The 19,345-nt window shown below is 37.6% G+C and overlaps 1 long non-coding RNA gene and 1 other non-coding gene across 2 annotated transcripts; one reads left to right on the top strand and one right to left on the bottom strand.

The window, feature by feature from the left end:
- Window positions 1-1,018: 1,018 nt before the first annotated feature.
- LOC131182554 (uncharacterized) lies at window positions 1,019-2,016 on the bottom strand. Its single transcript, XR_009150822.1, has 2 exons — window positions 1,383-2,016; window positions 1,019-1,260 (listed from the first exon to the last, which is right to left on the bottom strand). It is a non-coding gene; the product is annotated as an uncharacterized LOC131182554 (long non-coding RNA).
- Window positions 2,017-8,397: 6,381 nt separating this feature from the next.
- LOC131182651 (small nucleolar RNA R71) lies at window positions 8,398-8,504 on the top strand. The gene has a single exon (XR_009150913.1). It is a non-coding gene; the product is annotated as a small nucleolar RNA R71 (small nucleolar RNA).
- Window positions 8,505-19,345: the final 10,841 nt, after the last annotated feature.

The following is a 19,345-nucleotide window of genomic DNA, read 5'->3' as shown; positions in this document are numbered from 1 at the left end:
TTGGAATTAAAATTGGTATTTGAGGAATTAAAACTAGATCAATCAATTAACTAAAATTAATTAAACTAGATTACCCAAAAAATTAATTTGAAATATCTATTTATGAAATTGAGAGAAATTAAATCTAAATTCAATAAAAATAAAAATAAAGTGATTATAGAAATTGGATTTAAATTGGATTTAAATTTAAATTGCTATTTATGAGGTTTGGAGGATTTATATCTAATTTCAATGAAAAATAAATTGATTCTAGAGATTGGATTTTCAATATTGTTTGCATGTGGTTTTTCCTAATTTAGCCAAACACATGAGAATTGCAATTTTGAGAAATCAATTCTTAAATTTTGAAACCTTTTTCAAGCATCTCAAAATTGGTTTTCATTAAATCAAACCCTGTTTTCACGGTATTTCAAATCTAACAAAACCCAATTAATGCTCTAATTGATTTTGGAAAGTTCCCCTTAATCTTCTTAGCTTATTTCTAACACCAAGAAAATAAAGTTTATTGCAAGATTATCCATCCCCAATATTCACTTTTCAGTCCATCTATTAAGGATTAAAACTTAACTTAATGAGGGCCCATTCATCAAGCAAGGAAATAAGCACACAAGCAATAAATCAAAATATAACAATCTTCATTTAAATGGCTAAATCAGTTCAAAACCACAAAACAAATCAATATTTACAAACCCATCTCTAGAATCTCAATCAACTACTCACAAATCATTGTTTAAAGACAAACCCAAATGAAGAAATGAAGAAATAATGGAAATGTAAGCTAAAAGGGGTAGAAAAACCCAGCAAATTTGCAGCAGGATCTCTGCAGAAAAGTCTGAGAAACTTGATCCTTCTTTCTTCTTTGAAGATCTGAGAAGATGCTCCTCCCCTTCCCTCTTTCTATCTTTCTAAAAATGCCTCCCTTGCTCTCTTTCTATCTTTCTAAAAATGCCTCCCTTGCTCTCTATGCTCTCTATATCCCAAGAAAGTGATAAAATGGGTCTTTATATAGGCTAAGGGATTGTTCTAGAATGGGTAAAAGGGGGAAGGATCTAGAAAAAGTGAGGTAAAAAGGCTGGAGTAACGGAAATGCCACGTCAAAAAATTTTCCAGTAAAAACGACATAAGCCGAGTCAGTTGTGTCGCTCTCGGCCATTTTTTTTTCTCAACTTCAAAATTTTTTTTTTTTTTTTTGCAATTCGATTTTAATCTCCTCCAAATGGCTACTCTGATCAAAATACATCAAATTTCTCCAGATTTAACCTACAAAACAAATAAATTTCAAAAATTAAACTAAGAAATGTGAAAATTGTAAAATTGACTAAATATATACTAATATCTAAAATAATAGCTATGAATAAGGGTAAATTATGTGCAAAAATTACTCCTAAATGATGATATAAAATGCATGCATCAAATTCCCCCATACTCAAACTCTTGCTTGTCCTCAAGCAAAATTTCATTAAAACTCATTTGGAAGGGAATAGAATCAGTCTTTGAAAACACAAAATTCACTAATCCAAACCACCAACTTACCTCTAGCCACCAACATTCCAAATTCCCACCAGCAAAAGCACAAAGAATGAAGCAAGCACTCTCAACTATTACAGAATAGCTAAGAATTAACCAATCAACCCAAGCAACAAATACCAACCAACTACAAGAGTCAATTGTGCCAAAACAAACCTAAATGAAATAGATAGCCAATGTGTCTCAAATAGATGGTGAGTAATGTATGGAAGATTATATTGCCAAACCCATATGCAAGCATAAAAGATCTAACTCTACTAATGTAACAAGCATTTTTCAAAGAATCATTAGGTCTTTTTAAGGGTTGTAATGGGGTCTAATAGGGTAAAATTGTGGTTAACAAAGAAAGGGAATAAGGTAAACAAAATATGAGAATAATATTAATCATGAAACTCAAAGTGCATCCAATATTTTTTTTTTTTTTTATATCAAGAGGAAAGAAATTCACAATGAATCTCAAGTGCTATCACAATGATTATACAAAGGGACTATTTTTATGCTTATTTTATTTTATTTTATTTTGATTTTGTATGTGTCCCTATTTCATGTCACACCCAAAATTAACTTTGTGTTATTTTGGTGAACTTTTCAACTTTTTACAATTACTATAGCATTTTTCAAGATGTTTCAATCCTCAGAGTTTTTTTTTTTTTTATTATTATTATTTTATTATTATTAATTTTTTTTTATATCATTATCATTTTTTTATGCACTTAATTGCTAAAATACTATTCACATAGATAGGTGGTAGTGTTTAGGTTTAATGGCTAGGTAAATGATTTGGGTTCCAAAGAAATAAGTAGATTAAGGTTAAAGGGTTTGCAAGGGTTAAAATGAAATTGAGGTAGGTTAAGGCTAAATGTGAGGTTTAAAATATGAAGGAATGCCTAAATCATATTCTTATCAAATGCAAGTTAAAAATTTCGCTTTGAAAGATCTAAGATGCTTGTTCTAGGAATGGTGAGACGACAATGACCATTTTCTTCCTTAAAGGCTTATCAAGACACTCAAAACTCAAAATAACTAACTAGCTTTGCATACCTAAATTGATATATTAATTTTCAGCTATTAAGTAAGAGAAAGAATAATGCTTAAGACTTTGTACCCAGCTGGAACTTTCATTCCACTAACCATCTAAAGGCAAGCTGGATTGCTTGAATAAGTGGCTTATGGAATTCAAAGACTGGTTTAAAAATTCAAAAATTTTAAATGAGTGAATGATATGCATGAGTGTAAATGTATAGTCAACCTAATTGCAACTAAGTATGCGTAACTAAGTATATGAGGCTATATGCAAGTGTATATACGTAGTAATGAATGTGTCACTATATGCAAATGAAAAAGGAAAAATAATTTTTGCAAAAAATTTACCCTCTCCCCCATACTCAGAATGAACATTGTCCTCAATGTTAGAAGAGTGCATGGAATGGGATAATGTGCAGAAAATGGGTAGATCATATGTGCATAAAGAATTATTACCCTGTTGCATAAGCGATAGCACAACTTGTGTTGTGATGACACAAGTTGAGATGAGAATTGTTACCTCATTGAAGTGCGACCAATTTAATTAGATAAAATTTGGACAATTCTTGCACTCATTGCAAAAGAACAGTGCAATGGAATCCATTAATTAAATCGATTAATCTCAAAAATTTGGAATAGGGAAGTTAAGCTCAAAAATATAGCCATCAAGTGTAAATCCGAAGTAGCACATAAAAGCAAGTGAGCAATGTACTAAAAATATAAAAGAAAAATGTATTTTATGAGGAACTAAAAAAAACTGAATAAGTAAATGGTTCAAGTAAAATAAAAACAACACAAGCAAAATAAGTTCAAAATATGAAGTAATTAAGCAATGAAATTAAATCAAAGAAATTTTTTTTTTTTTTTTTTTTTTTTTTTTTTTTTATATGCTCATTTGCTTGCAATGCATTGTATCCCATCTGCACAAGGAAATTAGAACAATGTTAAACTCTGAATAAGGAGTATATAAAAAAAAACTTAAAACAAATGAAAGAAAAATTGGGAGTTATGCACAAAAATGCTAAGTTTAGGTCTTTAGCTTGACCATACTTACTCAAAATTTCATGGAGAATGAGAAAGATAGCAAGTTGCTATTTTCTCAATTGGCTCACCGGCTAAATAATGCCTCAACCTTTGTCCATTTACCTTGAAATTACCAGATTTTTCACCAAAAATTTCCACAGCACCATGAGGTAAAACTTTCACAATTTTGAATGGACCTGACCACCTTGATTTTAATTTTCCTGGAAAAAATTTTAACCTTGAATTGAATAAGAGAACCAAATCTCCTTCTTTTAAGTCCTTTTTCTTGATATGCTTATCATGCCATTTTTTAGTTCTTTCTTTATAGATCCTAGCATTTTCATAAGCATCAAGTCTCAATTCTTCTAATTCATCAAGTTGCAAAAGTCTTTTATGTCCATGACTTGCAAATCAAAATTGATTGCTCTAATGGCCCAATAAGCTTTGTGTTCTAATTCTACGGGCAAATGGCATGATTTCCCAAAAACTAACCTATAAGGTGTAGTTCCTATGGGGTTTTAAATCTGTTCTATATGCCCAAAGAGTGTCATCTAATTTAAGGGACCAATCTTTTACGGACTTATTGTGATTTTCTCCAAGATTTGCTTGATTTCTCTATTTGTGATTTCTACTTGGCCATTTGTTTGAGGTGATATGGTGTGGCAATCCTATGCTTTACCCCATATTTTCTCATCAACTTTTCAAATTGGTGGTTGCAAAAATGGCTACCACCATCACTGATTATGTACGTGGGGCACCAAACACAGTCAAAACAAATTTTTGAAATTTTACCGCAACTTTTGCATCATTGGTAGGTGTAGATCTAGCTTCTACCCATTTAGATACATAGTCCACCCCTCCCAAGATATTTTTATTCCCATATGAAGATGGAACTGGCCCCATGAAATCAATTCCCAACACATCAAAAAATTCAACTTCTAATATGGTGTTGGGGCATCTCATCTCTCTTGGAAATGTTGCCTACCCTTTGGCACCTATCACACTTGCTTACAAAGTCTCTCACATGTTTAAACATTTTAGGCCAATAGAAACCTGATGTCAAGACTTTTCAACAGTTTTGAGACACTAAAATGACCACCATATTCGGAGGAATGACAATGGTAAATAACATCATGCATTTCTTCCTCTGGTATAGATCTTCTTATTATTCCATCATTGCATCTCCTAAACAAAAGCGGTTCTTCCCAAGAATAAATTTTAACATCATGCAATAATCTTTTCTTTTGCTGCCAAGATAAATCAGTGGCAAGACACCACAAGACAAGAAATTCACAATATCGACCAAACCATGGAAGTGCAGAATTCAACACATACAAGCTGCTCATTCATGAAAAATTCATCAATTGGCACAATTTCATCATCTTTATTTTGTTTTTATCCTAGAAAGGTGATCGGCCACCACATTCTCAACACCCTTTATATCTCTTATTTAAAAATCAAATTCTATAAGTAATAAAAACCATCAAATCAAACTAGATTTAGCTTCTTTCTTGCTCATTAAGTACTTTATTCTTTGCATGATCGGTGAAAACAATTACCTTTGAGTTGACCAAATAAGAGCGAAATTTATTGAGTGCAAATACTACATAAGGAACTCCTTTTCGATTGTGGCGTAATTGACTTGAGCTTCATCAAGGGTTCGGCTTGCATAGTAAATGGCATAAGGTTTTCTATCTTTTATTTGGCCAGGCGGCTCAACGACAAACTCACTTGCATCACACATAATTTGAATGGCAAAGTCCAATGCGGGGTTGCATGATAGGAGTATTGTTAATGCCGTCTTTAACCTGCAAAAGCAACCATACAATCTTGATTAAAATCAAATTTAACATCATGATTCAAAAGATTTGTTAAGGGTTTAGCAAGTTTAGAAAAATCCTGAATAAATCGCCGGTAAAACCCAGCATGTCCAAGGAAACTCCGCACTCCTTTGACAGTGGTTGGAGGGGGCATTTTTTCAATAATTTCTATTTTGGCTCTATCCACTTCAATTCCCCTTTTTGAGATTAAATGCCTAAAGCGATTCCCTCTTGGACCATAAAGTGGCATTTCTCCCAATTCAACACCAAATCATTATCGGCACATCTCTCTGCAAGATTTTAGACAAATTAGTCAAGCATGAATCAAAATTAGTTCCATATACTGAAAAGTCATCCATGAAGACCTCCATAATTTCTTCAATAAAATCAGAAAAAATAGCCATCATGCACCTTTGAAATGTGCCAGGCGCATTACACAATCGAATGGCATCCTTCGATATGCAAAGGTGCCATAGGGACATGTAAAGGTAGTTTTTTCTTGGTCATCAGGATGTATTGGAATTTGAAAGAAACCAGAATATCCATCTAAGTAACAAAAGAATGAATGCTTGGCTAATCTCTCTAACATTTGATCCATAAAAGGAAGAGGAAAATGGTCTTTTCTTGTGGCATTGTTCAACTTCCTATAGTCTATGCACATTCTCCAACTTTACTTGATTCTAGTGGGTATCAATTCATTATTTTCATTTTTAACAACTGTCACCCCACCTTTCTTTGGTACAACATGCACAGGACTAACCCACTCCTTTATCGGAAATAGGGTAAATAATTCCAGACTAGTAATTTTAGGATTTCCTTTTTCACAACATCCTTCATTGTAGGATTCAATCTTCTTTGATGTTCAATGGAAGGTTTACTATTTGGCTCAAGGAAAATCCTATGCATACAAACTGTTGGACTAATTCCTTTTATATCATCAATTGCATAACCCAAAACTCTTCTATATTCTCTCAATACTCTCAACAATTTGTCATTCTCAATATTAGTCAAACATGCATTAATTATAACGAGGATATGTTTCATTGGGTCCAAGAAAAGCATACGAGGTTGGAAGGAAGAGGTTTAAGATCTACCTTTGGGGCATCCTCTACCTTTAATGATGGTGGTTTGATCTCCAAATTTTGCACTCCTTCAAGTTGAAAAATTGTGGCTTGAGGATGTGGTGGAGAGCTTTCCAAGTATTGCAAAAATAGCCATGTTATCATCATCAATGCTCCCACCATGGACTAAGCAATTTTCAAGTGGGTCTTGTGGATAGCTTTTTCGAAATGCTCTTGAACAATCTCATCAATAATGTCTACCCATAAACAAGACTCAACTTCTTCATGTTTTCTTTTCATGGTGGATTGATGTTGAATATCATTTGATCATCTCCCACTCTAAGTGTCAATTGCTCACCCTTTACATCAATTAATGCACCAGTATTTGCCAAAAAGGGTCTTCCCAATAAGATAGGAACTTTTGTGTCTTCTTCCATATCCAAAATGACAAAGTCCACGGAATGTAAAATTTTCCAACCTTGATAGGCACATTTTCAAGAATGCCTTAGGATACTTAATTGAGCAGTCACCAATGAGAGATACATGTTTGTGGGCTTCAACTCTCCCATATTCAATTTTCATATATTGAAAGAGGCATTAGGTGACACTAGCTCCAAGGTCACATAAGGCATTTGCCACCTGATTATCACCAATATGACAAGGAATGGAAAACACACCGGATCTTTGAGTTTGGGAGGTAACTATACGGATTATAGCACTGCATTGCTCTCCCAAATTGATGGTGTCATAATCTTCTAGCCTTCTCTTGTTGGAAAGAATCTCCTTCAAAAACTTGGCATAACTTCGGCATTTGGGATAGTGCCTCAGTGAATGGCACATTGATATACAATTTTTTTAGCACTTCAAGGAACTTGCCAAATTGCTTGTCTAGTTTGTGCTTGATGAATCTTTGAGGGTAGGGAAGGGTGGGTTTGTAAGGTTCAGGTGGGATGTATGGTTTCTCTCCCTCATCTTGCTCACTTTTGCTTTCTTCTTCTTTTTCATTTTTCTTGCTCTCAACTGAATTTTCTTCTTTTGTGCTTTCTTTTTCTTCTCTCTTGTTTTCACTCTCTTGACCTACTTTCTTACCACTTCTCAAGGTCACCAACTTACATTGTTCATGAGGGTTTTGTGGTTGGCTAGGTAGTTTCCCATAGGAATTGCTTCCTGATGAGCTTGCTTGTTGCGCCAATTGAGTCTCAACATGCGGTTGTGGACTTGTAATTGATCCATGGTTTGTCTCATGTGTTGCATTTCTTCCTCCAATTTGCTATTCATCTTGCTTTGTTCAGCAAAAATTTCTCCATCATGTTCTCCAAGGATGGCTTCGGTTCATGGGATGGAAGGGATTGTTGTGCTCTTGCTTGATATCCAGGTGGTGGCTGCCTTGTGGGCTGAAATTGAGGCTGAAATTGAGGCTTGTTCTGCTGCATAAACTGCTGGTTATGAGCATAATTTGAGCTTTGGCCTTGTTGAGCAAAAGTTGCTTGTGGTCTCCATGTTGAGTTGTTCATATTAGAATAAGAATTTCCCATAGGTTTTGTTGATAACCTCCTGCATAAGCTTGCTCTTGCAAATAATCATCACCATAAGAAGAATAATTAACTCCACAACTTTGAGTTCCATTTGTGAAGGCAACTTGTTGCATAGTTGTAGGAGTTGAGGTTGTTGCCTTTGTGCAAAAATCACTAAGAAGCTGAGTCAACTGATCAAATTTTGCATTCATGTAGTTAACTGAGTCAAGTTCATAGATCCCAGCTTTCTTTGGCTCAAGTGCTCTAGGATTTCCCCATAAATGGGTATTATGAGCAATCTTCTCTAATAGATCATAGCATTCTTCACTTGTCATTCTCATGAAATCTCCTCCTGCTTGTGAATCAATTGTGTTTCTTATGGCTGGAGTAACTCTGGTGTAGAAATTCTGAACAATCATCCATTTGGGTATTTCATGATGAGGACATTGCCTTTCAAGCTCCTTAAATCTCATCCAAGATTCATACAAAGTTTCATCATCTCTTGGTTTAAAAGCTACCATCAAATTCCTCAAATGAGTAGTTTTCCCAGGTGGGAAAAATTGAGATAGAAAAGCTTGAGATATAACTGCTCCCAAGTAGCTATAATAGCTTGTGGGAGTGAGTCATACCACTCCAATCTTTGAATCCCGAAGAGAAAATGGAAATAATGTGAGCCGAATAACTTCATCAGAAACTCCAGGTTGTCTTTGTGTACCACATATCATCAAAAATTTCTTCAAATGAGAATGAGGATTTTCAAGTGGGCTACCTCCAAATTGTGAATTCTGAACCATTTGAATAAGACCAGTTTTTAATTCAAATTGATTAGCTCCAATAATAGGTGCATTATCTCTCACATCTGCACATCTAGGAAAAGCATAGTCTAACATGGATCTTCTTTGAGGATCATTTTGATTAACCACAGCATTTTGCCCGTTTTGCTCATTTGCTCCATTGTTTCCACCAATAGCTCTATTTTGATTCTCCATATTTTCTATTGTCTCCTCTTGCTCAAATATTTGTTGTTCTTCTTTTTCTGCTTCTTTTCTTCTCTTGTACTCCTTTTTGTTGGCTCGACAGAATTTTTCAATTTCTGGGTTGAACAACAATTCAGTATCACTTGTGCTTTTCGATCGTCTCATAAACAAGAAAAGTACCTGAAAAACACAAGGAACAATAGTGAAAATAAAAGAAAATAAAAATTCTAATTAGCTTAAAACAATTAAAATCCAACTTAAAAACAAACAATTCCCCGGCAACGGCGCCAAAAACTTGATACGGTGTCCGCAAGTGCACGGGTCACAGTAGTATAGTTTTTAAAAATTGATATCGATCCCACAGGGAATTGTGCTTAAATTGGAAATAAAAGTATAAGCAAATTAGAATGACAAAAATTAAAAGATATTAAAAATAAAATCTAAAAATTAAAATTAAGACAAAAATTAAAGATGTAAAATGAAATTTGGAATTAAAATTGGTATTTGAGGAATTAAAACTAGATCAATCAATTAACTAAAATTAATTAAACTAGATTACCCAAAAAATTAATTTGAAATATCTATTTATGAAATTGAGAGAAATTAAATCTAAATTCAATAAAAATAAAAATAAAGTGATTATAGAAATTGGATTTAAATTGGATTTAAATTTAAATTGCTATTTATGAGGTTTGGAGGATTTATATCTAATTTCAATGAAAAATAAATTGATTCTAGAGATTGGATTTTCAATATTGTTTGCATGTGGTTTTTCCTAATTTAGCCAAACACATGAGAATTGCAATTTTGAGGAAATCAATTCTTAAATTTTGAAACCTTTTCAAGCATCTCAAAATTGGTTTTCATTAAATCAAACCACTGTTTTCACGGTATTTCAAATCTAACAAAACACAATTAATGCTCTAATTGATTTTTGGAAAGTTCCCCTTAATCTTCTTAGCTTATTTCTAACACCAAGAAAATAAAGTTTATTGCAAGATTATCCATCCCCAATATTCACTTTTCAGTCCATCTATTAAGGATTAAAACTTAACTTAATGAGGGCCCATTCATCAAGCAAGGAAATAAGCACACAAGCAATAAATCAAAATATAACAATCTTCATTTAAATGGCTAAATCAGTTCAAAACCACAAAACAAATCAATATTTACAAACCCATCTCTAGAATCTCAATCAACTACTCACAAATCATTGTTTAAAGACAAACCCAAATGAAGAAATGAAGAAATAATGGAAATGTAAGCTAAAAGGGGTAGAAAAACCCAGCAAATTTGCAGTGGATCTCTGAGAAAAGTGCGAAACTTGATCCTTCTTCTTTGAAGAAGATCTGAAAGATGCTCCTCCCTTTCCCTCTTTCTATCTTTCTAAAAATGCCTCCCTTGCTCTCTTTCTATCTTTCTAAAATGCCTCCCTTGCTCTCTATGCTCTCTATATCCCAAGAAAGTGATAAAATGGGTCTTTATATAGGCTAAGGGATTGTTCTAGAATGGGTAAAAGGGGGAAGGATCTAGAAAAAGTGAGGTAAAAAGGCTGGAGTAACGGAAATGCCACGTCAAAAAATTTTCCAGTAAAAACGACATAAGCCGAGTCAGTTGTGTCGCTCTCGGCCATTTTTTTTTCTCAACTTCAAATTTTTTTTTTTTTTTTTTTTTTTTTTTTTTGCAATTCGATTTTAATCTCCTCCAAATGGCTACTCTGATCAAAATACATCAAATTTCTCCAGATTTAACCTACAAAACAAATAAATTTCAAAAATTAAACTAAGAAATGTGAAAATTGTAAAATTGACTAAATATATACTAATATCTAAAATAATAGCTATGAATAAGGGTAAATTATGTGCAAAAATTACTCCTAAATGATGATATAAAATGCATGCATCAAAATGGGGGAAGCAAAAGTGCATGATGTAGACCTAGTGCAGTACACTTCAGAGGTAGTTCCTTTAATCAGGGAACGATCGAGGCGGCTTTCGATGGCGAGAAGAGTTATACGCACCCAGACGGAGGGATGTGGAGTTTGCGATGGCGACTATGTATTCTGAAGGTTTCTCCAATGAAGGGAGTCATGAGATTTGGAAAGAAGGGCAAGTTGGCACCTCGGTATATTGGACCTTTTGAGGTTCTGAGATAGAGTTGGAGCGATTTGCCTACGGTTGGAGCTACCACCCAACCTTTCTCACGTTCATCCGTGTTTCACATCTCCATGCTCGAAATACATTCAGATCCTTCTCATGTACTACAACCGGATGTAATAGAGCTAAAAGAGAACTTGACATTTGAGGAGCAACTCAGTAGCCATAGTGGACTACCAAGTGAGACACTAAGATCAAAGCAGATCCCTATGGTTAAGGTTTTGTGGAAGAGCCGATCGTGGAAGAGTGCACACTGGAGTCGAAGCGGGACATGCGTAGCAAGTACCCTTATCATTCAATGTGTAATCATATACTTTATTACGCCTTGTGTAAAATTCGAGGCGAATTTTTACGTAAGGGGAAGAATGTAACACCCACGATTTTTATATATTATTATTGGGCTTCGTGTAGGTATCCTCAATTCGCGAAAATTCGGCGGTTGTCGGATCGTGAATTTCGGCCAGAACGGACCAGACTCTGGAAAAGTCTCGAATTGGGCCGAGGTTTTGGCTAGCCCCATTGTCGGGCGTCGGCGCGTCCCGAAGTCGGAATCGGCAAAGGTAAACCCGAACCTAGTTTTTACGTAATTTTCTAGTGCTTAAATAGGATTAAAAATCCATAAAATATTCGTGGTAGCTTAGAAAATTACGATTCTTTTTACAATAGCTTAGTAATATTGCTAAGGACCGCGGGGCACAGTTTTATAATTTTTATAGATTGTTTGGTCTGTATTTGCTAAAATGATCAATAATAAGGACTAAATTGAAATTTTGCGTATTGTGATGGATGATTGATTTGATGGGCCCAGGAGGGGCTGTGTGATATGATTGAACTGTTGATGTATGGATTGTGAGCATAGAAGTGCGTTTTTAGCCCTTTTGCAGGTTGGGAAGGTCCTAGGTATAGGCGAGACTCTGTCGGATTTTCTACGACTTAGGGCGTATTGGTCTTTTCTTTGTTTGTATTGAGTCAGATTTATTATATGATTGTAATAATATTGTCGGTGAGCATGGACATGACTTTCTTCCTCCGCCCGCCACGATAATTTGTCGTCAAGTTTGTGAGTAAAATATTAATTTTAATTGTAATTTCGATATTATTATATGTTCAGCATGCCCATGCATCACTTATATGCATATATTTATGTAGTTAAACTCTAGGCACGATTTATGTTGCATTCATAACTGTTGATGTGCCATGAATGTTGTTGTGGTAATTTGGAGCAGTGTGCGTGCGTTGGCGTGCGTGTGATATGGTGTGGACTATGGATAGGACGGGGTAGTCACGGCTTGAGTAATTCGCTGGGACCCGTTCCTTCGAGGGGTAGTCACGGCTTGAGTAATTCGCTGGGACCCTCGATTTGGTTATTAAGTGGAAGTCCGAGCTTGAGTAATTGTGGCACGAAGTTGGATTTAAGAGAGCTGTATAGGGGATCAGCTCCCATATGTTATGATTGATACTACAGGGTGTGTGAGTGCTCCAAATTACCTTTTTGATGTTATGATGTGAAAATGTTGTTAATGTTGCATTTCACTCTACAGGGTGCATTAGTTCTAGATAGTTATAGAGATTATGGTTAAAATTGATATTTTACTCTCTGAGTCGAACGCTCACTCCTGTTCAATATTTTTCAAACTCTGAGGAGGATTTTATTTTGGTTAACCTGCTTTTCTCCCTCGCAGGTCAATTATTACTGTTTGTATAAACTTGTTAAATCTTAGAATTTCCGCATGTGTTAGAAATGTTATTTGATTTGGGTCTGTAAACTAAATTATTATTTTGGGACCTGTAAACTTAATATGCTATGCATGTTGATGGATTGGATGAGGGAGCTGAGCTCCCATTTATTATTATGTTGATGATTATGTGGAGGGTGAGCTGAGCTCCCCAATGGATTGTTTATTGTGTTTACAGGTCGGGTGAGTCGAAAACTCCCCGTTGGTAAGTCCATTTTATGGCCGGACTCTGTCCGTTTGTTTTCTTGATATTGGGCCCAAATGGGCCTTAGAGTTGGGTTAATGAACAGTTAGGCTTACTACGGGCCTCGGGGGCTTTAGGCTGGCCCAGGTCCTAGTGCCGGTCCGGCCCATAGGTTGGGTCGTGACATACATATTGTGATTGATGACTGTTTGGATGGGCCTAGGAGGGGCTGTGTGATATGATTGAGTTGTGAGTGTATGATTTGTGAATATAGAAGTGTGTTTTGAGCCCTTTTGCAAGTTGGGTAGGTCCTAGGTATAGGGGAGACTCTGCCGGATTTTCGGCACGACTTAGGATGTATTTGGTCTTTTCTTGGTTTGTATTGAGTCAATTGTATTAAATAATTGTAATAAAATTGTTAGGTGAGCCTAGATAGTATTCTTCCTCCGTCTAGCCACCACAGTGACTGCTGTCAAGTCTGTGAGTAAAATATTAATTTTAATTGTAATTTCGATATTATTATATGTTCAAGCATGCCCATGCATCACCTATATGTAAATATCTATGTAGTTAAACTCTAGGCACGTTTTATGTTGCATTCACAACTGTTAAAGTGCCATGGATGTTATTGTGGTAATTTGGAGCAGTGTGCGTGCGTTGGCGTGCGTGTGGTATAGTGTTGGCTATGGACCGGACGGGTAGACACGGCTTGAGATCTTCGCTGGGACCCGGTCATTCGGGGTAGACACGGCTTGAGTTCTTTGCTGGGACCCCGATTTGGTTTACTAAGCGAAAGTCCGGCTTGAGTTCTTCGCTGGCACAGGTTGGATTTAAGAGAGCTGTATAGGGGATCAGCTCCCACATATTTATGATTTGACATTACTGGGTGTGTGAGTGCTTCAAATTACCTTTTTGCTGTTATGATGTGAAAATATTACTGATGTTGTATTTCACTCTACAGGGTGCATTAGCTTTAGATAGTTATAGAGATTATGGTTAAAATTGATATTTTACTCTTTGAGTCAAATGCTCACTCATGTTCATTATTTTTCAGGCTACAGGAGAATTTTGTTGTAGTTAACCTGTTTTTCTCCTTCGCAGGTTGTTTATTAATATTTGTGTAATTTTATTAACTCCTAGAATTTCCGCATGTGTTAGAAGTATTTATTTGATTTGGGTCTGTAATATAATTATCATGTTGGACCTGTAAACGTATTATTATATGCATGTTTGATAGACTGGATGAGGGAGCTGAGCTCCCATTTATTTTTATGACATTCAGTATGTGGAGGGTGAGCTGAGCTCCCCAATTGAGTATATATTGTGTTTACAGGTCAGGTGAGTCAAAAACTCCCTGTTGAAAGGTCCACTTTATGGCCGGATTCTGTCCGGTTGAATTCTTGAAATTGGGCCCAAATGGGCCTTAGAGTTGGGTTAAGGAATAGTTAGGCTTACTACAGGCCTCGGGGGCTTTAGGTTGGCCCAAGTCCTAGTGCCGGTCCGGCCCATAGGTTGGGTCGTGACAAATGTGGTATCAGAGCTTAGGCTCCAGATTCATAAGGAATAATTGTCTAAAGTGTTGGGAAGAGTCTATTAGGAGTCACATGCGGAAAATAGGGTCCACATTCGTCTTGCATTGTCATATTTGCTTCTAGTTTCTGCTTCATATAATTATGTATAAATATGAGTCTATAGAGCTGTGTAACATGCTATTTTGAATTTTGTGGGCTAATGCTGCTGAATTTCAGAAAAATGCGTAGAAGCAGGAGAGCTGCCACTGCACCAGAATTAGATGTGCCTGACAAGGTGTTGGCACAGGATGAGGCGCCTGTCCCGAGGAGGCCGGGTAGGAGGCCTAGAGCTGCTCAAGTAGAAGAGCAGCTGCCACCAGTTCAGGATCAGTCTTTTATGGCACAGGGTCCCATGGATCCAATGGCAGCTATTCTAACTGGTTTGCAGAGAACCATCGATATGATGGCATAGTATATGGTCCACCCTCCACAGCAGCAGCAGTCCACCGCACCAAGAGGGGAACCTTACAAACAGATAATCAATTTCAAGAAGTTGATGCCTGGTACTTATGATGTGTCAGACGATGCATATCAGTTTTTGGATTCCTGCAGATAGGCAGGAACAGAGTTGCAATTGACTGATAGAAGACTTATATAGTGTATACATTATGTCATGGGGCCTATGCCTAAACAATGGATAAATGACTACATATTACTTCGGATGGAGGGTTTGTCGTGGACTCAGTTTGTGGAACTGTTCATCAACCGGTTTGTACCAGAAAGTTTCAGAGATCAAAAGCAGTGGGCCTTTGAGGCCTTAAGACAGAATGGCAGGTCTGTAGATGAATATGCTACATAATTTCTGGAACTGAGCAGGTATGCCCCTACAACAGTAGCTACAGAAACTATGAAGGTGAAGAGGTTCCTAAAGGGGCTTGACAGAAGGTATGCAAACCTGGCCATGATGTCTGATTAGTCTTTTGATGTGGTGGTTGATCAAGCCAGACAGATTGAGATTAGCTATGCTGTGGATGACAGCGGAAGGGTAAAGAAAAATAGAGCAGAGGGTTCTTCAGGTATTCCCCACATGGGTGCTCCAGATAGCAGAGGCCAGAGTAATTACAGAGGAAGAAGTAGGAACAAGAAGAGTGGTTTTAGACACAAATCTCGAGGATTCAGACAAGGGTATGGATCCAGCAGTGGTCATAGTTTGAGATACAGCAGTTCTGGGTCTGGTTCAGGATCCTCCTTTGCACCTTGTGCACAGTGTGGAAGAGGACATTCAGGATCTTGTATAATGGGTTCAGGAGTATGCTTCAGATGTGGCCAACAAGGTCACTTTGCTAGGGAATGCCTCGTGTTTAGCGAGCCACAGATGGGGTCATAGGGTTCTGTTGCCAATGTTCCTCGTCAGTTGTATCCTGGTGCTTCCAGCATGGCAGTCAGTCAGTTCAGTAGCCAACAGGGCCGAGGACAAGGGAGACGTGGATTTGGAGGCAGATCAAGATGTAGAAGTCAGTATCAGGGTTCTACCACCCAAGGTAGGGGTCAAGCTCGGGTTTTCACCCTAACTCACTAGGATGCTCAGGCTTCCAATACAGTTGTGGCAGGTATTCTTCTAGTCTGTTCCTATGAGGCTCGTATTTTGATAGATCCGGGTGCTACGTACTCATTTGTCTCCCCTGTGTTTGCCATGAGATTGGGTAGAAACCCTATAACTTTAGAATGTCCTTTATCTGTAGCTACCCCACTTAGTGACAATATAGATGTAGACATGGTTTTTCCGGATAGCCCAGTAATAGTGGATGGAAAGATCCTCCCAGCAGACTTGGTTCCTCTACCAGTAATGGATTTCGATGTAATCTTGGGAATGGATTGGTTGGCAACTCATTATGCCACTTTAGACTGCAGGAACAAAAATGTGTATTTTCACATACCTAGTGTGGAAGAGTTTAGCTTTGATAGTGACAGGAGCGTGGCTCCATATAATTTGGTGTCAGCAATTAGTGCTAGAAAAATGTTGAGGCGTGAATGTCAAGGGTATTTAGCATTGGTAAGAGATACATCTATCGAAGGTGTCAACATGGAAAATGTTCCTGTTGTCAGAGAATTCATGGATGTCTTCCCTGAGGAGCTTCCAGGGTTGCCACCGAGAAGGGAAAAAGAGTTCTGCATTGATGTTGTGCTGGGTACAAACCCCATATCAATGCTGCCTTACAGGATGGCACCAGCAGAATTGAAAGAGCTAAGGGAGCAACTACAGGAGCTTTTGGACAAGGATTTTATACGTCCGAGCACTTTATCCTGGGGCGCTCCTGTTCTATTTGTGAGAAAGAAAGATGGGTCCTTGAGGTTGTGTATTGACTATAGACAGCTGAACAAGGTGATTGTGAAGAACAAGTATCCACTTTCTCGGATCGATGATCTGTTTGATCAGCTCCAAGGGGCTAGATTCTTTTCCAAGATAGACCTGCGATCAGGCTGCCATCAGTTTAGAATCAGGAATGAGGATGTATCCAAAACAACATTCAGGACAAGATATGATCATTATGAGTTCTTGGTGATGTCTTTTGGACTCACTAATGCACCAACAGCCTTCATGGACCTGATGAACAGGGTGTTCAGGCCATTCCTAGACCGTTTTGTCATCGTATTCATAGATGATATTTTGGTATACTCTTGGACCGAGGAAGAACACATGTGGCACTTGAGGATGGTGTTGCAGACTTTGAGGGAGCACCAGCTATATGCCAAATTTTCAAAATGTGAATTTTGGCTAGAAAGCATCTCATTCTTGGGACACGTGGTTTCTAGTGAAGGTATTCAAGTGGATCCCAAGAAAATTGAAACTGTAACTGATTGGCTTAGGCCTACAACAGTCAGTAAGGTGCGAAGTTTTCTAGGCCTAGTTGGCTACTATAGGAGTTTTGTGCAGGATTTTTCGAGTATAGCAGCTCCCCTAACTAAGTTGATTCAGAAGAATGTTCCATTCATTTGGACAGATGACTGTGAGGAGAGTTTCCAGAAGCTTAAGGAGTATCTAACCACCGCCCCTGTGTTGACACTACCTATGAGTGGTGAAGGATACACCGTGTACTGTGACGCCTCCAAGGTTGGCTTAGGGTGTGTTTTGACGCAGAATGGAAAAGTAGTAGCTTATGCTTCAAGACAGCTGAAGAGGCATGAGCAGAACTACCCCACCCATAATTTGAAAATGGCAACTGTAGTCTTTGCACTAAAGATCCGGAGATACTACCTGTATGGTGAAGTGTGCGAGATATACACCGACCACAAGAGTTTGAAATACATCTTCCAACAGAGGAATTTAAACTTGAGACAGAGGAGATGGATGGAGCTTCTGAAGGACTATGATTGCACCATCCAGTACCACCCTGGGAAGGCCAATGTAGTGGCAGATGCTTTGAGCAGAAAATCTTCTGACAGCTTAGTGCACATATCAGCCGAGAAGAGACCGTTGATTCAGGAAGTACATGAGTTGATGGATCAAGGTCTAATCCTAAATCTTTCAGATGAGGGGGTATTATTGGCTCATTTTTCAGTGAGACCAGACCTGCGAGATAGAGTTAGAGTTTCCCAGCACAGAGACCAACAATTGATGAAGATCATAGAAAGAGTACAGTAGGGTGAAGGTGGTGAGTTTGGATTTGCCAATGATGGCGCCCTAGTGCAGGGTTCTAGGATATGTGTGCCTAATGTGGACAATCTCAAAAATGAAATCATGCAAGAGGCACATTATACACTGTACAATGTCCACCCAGGCTCCACCAAAATGTACCATGATGTGAAAGATAACTATTGGTAGAATGGCATGAAGAGAGACATAGCAAACTTCATGTCCAAGTGCTTGACTTGTCAGAAGGTGAAGTTTGAACACCAGAGGCCGTCAGGGAAGCTGCAAGAGCTCCCTATCCCAGAATGGAAGTAGGAGATGATTACTATGGATTTTATGACTAGGTTGCCTCGTACCACGCTAGAATATGATTTGATATGAGTAATTGTAGACCGCCTAACTAAATCAGCTCATTTCTTGCCTGTGAATATCACATATTCTGTTGCACAATACGCCCGGCTCTACATTCGAGAAATAGTCAGATTGCATGAAATTTCGGCTTCCATAATATCTGACAGAGGGCCCTAGTTCACTTCTCGATTTTGGAGGAAGTTGCAGGAGGCACTTGGCACACAGTTGAACTTTAGTACTGCTTTCCACCCTCAGACAGACGGACAGTCCAAAAGGACAATCCAAATATTGGAAGACATGCTTTGCATGAGTGTTTTGGATTTTGGAGGTCAATGAGATGATCAGCTACCTTTAATGGAGTTTGCCTACAATAACAGTTACCATTCCAGCATAGGGATGGCACCCTATGAGGCACTATATGGAAGAAAGTGTAGGTCTCCTCTCTATTGGACGAAAATGGGAGAAACGAAGGTGCATGATGTAGACCTAGTGCAGTACACTTCAGAGGTAGTTCCTTTAATCAGGGAACGATTAAAAATAGCTTTCAGTAGGCAGAAGAGTTATGCAGACCACAGACGGAGGGATGTAAAGTTTGCAGTAGGCAACTACGTATTCCTGAAAGTTTCTCCGATGAAGGAAGTCATGAGATTTAGAAAGAAGGGCAAGTTGGCACCTCGGTATATTGGACCTTTTGAGGTTACGGATAGAGTTGGAGCAGTTGCCTACCGGTTGGAGTTACCACCCAACCTTTCTCATGTTCATCCTGTATTTCACATCTCCATGCTCAGGAAATACATTCCTAATCCTTCTCATGTGCTACAGCTGGATATA

The sequence above is a fragment of the Hevea brasiliensis genome, chromosome 8, assembly GCF_030052815.1.
Source record: "Hevea brasiliensis isolate MT/VB/25A 57/8 chromosome 8, ASM3005281v1, whole genome shotgun sequence".
NCBI classification, from domain to species: Eukaryota; Viridiplantae; Streptophyta; class Magnoliopsida; order Malpighiales; family Euphorbiaceae; genus Hevea; species Hevea brasiliensis.
The sequence above is the reverse complement of the archived record's forward strand: the minus strand, read 5'-3'. Positions and strand labels throughout refer to the sequence as shown.